This window comes from Balaenoptera acutorostrata, chromosome 15 (assembly GCF_949987535.1).
Source record: "Balaenoptera acutorostrata chromosome 15, mBalAcu1.1, whole genome shotgun sequence".
Classification (NCBI taxonomy): Eukaryota; Metazoa; Chordata; class Mammalia; order Artiodactyla; family Balaenopteridae; genus Balaenoptera; species Balaenoptera acutorostrata.
This window is the reverse complement of record NC_080078.1, coordinates 71,728,602-71,731,659: the sequence shown is the minus strand read 5'-3', so window position 1 is coordinate 71,731,659 and position 3,058 is coordinate 71,728,602.

Below are 3,058 nucleotides of genomic sequence, written 5' to 3'. Positions count from 1 at the left end.
ACGAAGAGTAGCCCCTGCTCGCCACAACTAGAGAAAGCCGGTGAGCAGCAATGAAGATCCAATGCAGCCAAAAATAAAATAAATAAATAAAAAAATTTTTATGCTTTTGAAAACTTAATAAAAACCACCACTCTAATTAAAATGCACCTTCCAAAATAACATTTTAAAAATATATAGTTCTACAGTAAAAAAAATACTAGAAAGAAAACAATAATGAGACATAAAAATTAAAAGCATAAACCAAAGCTAAAGAAGTAATATCACATGGTTTGAACAGTAAATGCCAATATGTCAAATTCCACTATTAAAAGATAAAAATTCCCAGATTGTCAAAATCGAAATCCTATTACAGAGTTTTCTTTTTTATTTTATTTTTTTATTTAATGTCTTTATTGGAGTATAACTGCTTTACAATGTTGTGTTAATTTCTGCTGTATAACAAAGTGAATCAAGAGTTTTCAAGAGACAGAAATGAAGCGTCTTTTTTTAATATTAAACATAAAAAGGGCAAATGTATATTAGGCAAATGCAAATTTTAAAAGTATAAGTGCAGCTACCCGGGCTCTTTGGTGGGGCTAATGGCGGACTCTGGGAGGGCTCATGCCAAGGAGTACTTCCCAGAACTTCTGCTGCCAGTGTCCTTGTCCTCACAGTGAGACACAACCATAGCTCGCCTCTACAGGAGACCCTCCAACACGAGCAGATCAGAAAACCTTCATTAAAAAACCCCAATCTGGAGATAGCCTCATCCACCAGAGGGCAGACAGCAGAAACAGGAAGAACTACAATCCTGCAGCCTGTGGAACAAAAACCACATTCACAGAAGATAGACAAGAAAAAAAGGCAGAGCGCTATGTACCAGATGAAGGAACAAGATAAAATGCCAGAAAAACAACTAAATGAAGTGGAGATAGGCAACCTTCCAGAAAAAGAATTCAGAATAATGAGGGTGAAGATGATCCAGGACCTCGGAAAAAGAATGGAGGCAAAGATCGAGAAGATGCAAGAAATGTTTAACTAAGACTTAGAAGAATTAAAGAACAAACAAACAGAGATGAACAATACAATAACTGAAATGAAAACTACACTAGAAGGAATCAATAGCAGAATAACTGAGGCAGAAGAACGGATAAGTGACCTGGAAGACAGAATGGTGGAATTCATCACTGCTGTGGAACAGAATAAAGAAAAAAGAATGAAAAGAAATAAAGACAGCCTAGGAGACATCTGGGACATTACACGCAACAACATTCGCATTAAAGTGGTCCCAGAAGGAGAAGAGAGAAAGGACTCGAGAAAATATTTGAATAGATTATAGTCAAAAACTTCCCTAACATGGGAAAGGAAATAGCCACCCAAGTCCATGAAGTGCAGAGAGTCCCATACAGGATAAACTTAAGGAGAAACACGCTGAGACACGTAGTAATCAAATTGGCAAAAATTAAAGACAAAGAAAAATTATTGAAAGCAGCAAGGGAAAAACGAGAAATAACATACAAGGGAACTCCCATAAGGTTAACAGCTGATTTCTCAGCAGAAATTCTACAAGCCAGAAGGGAGTGGCATGACATATTTAAAGTGATGAAAGGGAAAAACTTACAACCAAGATTACTCTACCCGGCAAGGATCTCATTCAGATTCAATGGAGAAATCAAAAGCTTTACAGACAAGCAAAAGCTAAGAGAATTCAGCACCACCAAACGCTACAACAAATGCTAAAGGAACTTCTCTAAGTGGGAAACACAAGAGAAGAAAAAGACCTACAAAAACAAACCCAAATCAATTAAGAAAATGGTCATAGGAACATACATATCGATAATTACCTTAAACGTGAATGGATTAAATGCTCCAACTAAAAGACACAGACTGGCTGTACATCCAGTACACACCTATGGTCAACTAATTTATGACAAAGGATGCAAGGATATACAATGGAGAAAAGACAGTCTCTTCAGTAAGTGGTGCTGGGAAGACTGGACAGCTACATGTAAAAGAATGGAATTAGAACACTCCCTAACACCATACACAAAAATAAACTCAAAATGGATTAGAGACCTAAATGTAAGACCAGACACTATAAAACTCTTAGAGGAAAACATAGGAAGAACACTCTTTGACATAAATCACAGCAAGATATTTTTTGGTCCACCTCTTAGAGTAATGGAAATAAAAACAAAAATAAACAAATGGGACCTAATGAAACTTCAAAGCTTTTGCACAGCAAAGGACACTACAAACAAGACGGAAGACAACCCTCAGAATGGGAGAAAATATTTGCAAACGAATCAATGGACAAAGGATTAATCTCCAAAATATATAAACAGCTCATGCAGCTCAATATTAAAAAAACAAACAACCCAATCCAAAAATGGGCAGAAGACCTAAATAGACATTTCTCCAAAGAAGACATACAGATGGCCAAGAAGCACATGAAAAGCTGCTCAACATCACTAATTATTAGAGAAATGCAAATCAAAACTACAATGAGGTATCATCTCACACCAGTTAGAATGGGCATCATCAGAAAATCTACAAACAACAAATGCTGGAGAGGGTGTGGAGAAAAGGGAACCCTCTTGCACTGTTAGTGGGATTGTAAATTTGATACAGCCACTATGGAGAACAGTATGGAGGTTCCCTAAAAAACTAAAAATAGAATTACCATATGACCCAGCAATCCCACTACTGGGCATATACCCAGAGAAAACCATAATTCAAAAAGACACATGCACCCCAATGTTCACTGCAGCACTATTTACAATAGCCAGGTCAGGGAAGCAACCTGAATGCTCATCGACAGACGAATGGATAAAGAAGATATAGTACATGCATACAATGGAATATTACTCACACATAAAAAGGAACGACGTTGGGTCATTTGTAGAGACGTGGATGGATCTAGAGACTGTCATACAGAGTGAAGTAAGTCAGAAAGAGAAAAACAAATATCGTATATTAACGCATATATGTGGAACCTAGAAAAATAGTACAGATGAACCAGTTTGCAGGGCAGAAATTGAGACACAGATGTAGAGAACAAACATATGGACACCAAGAG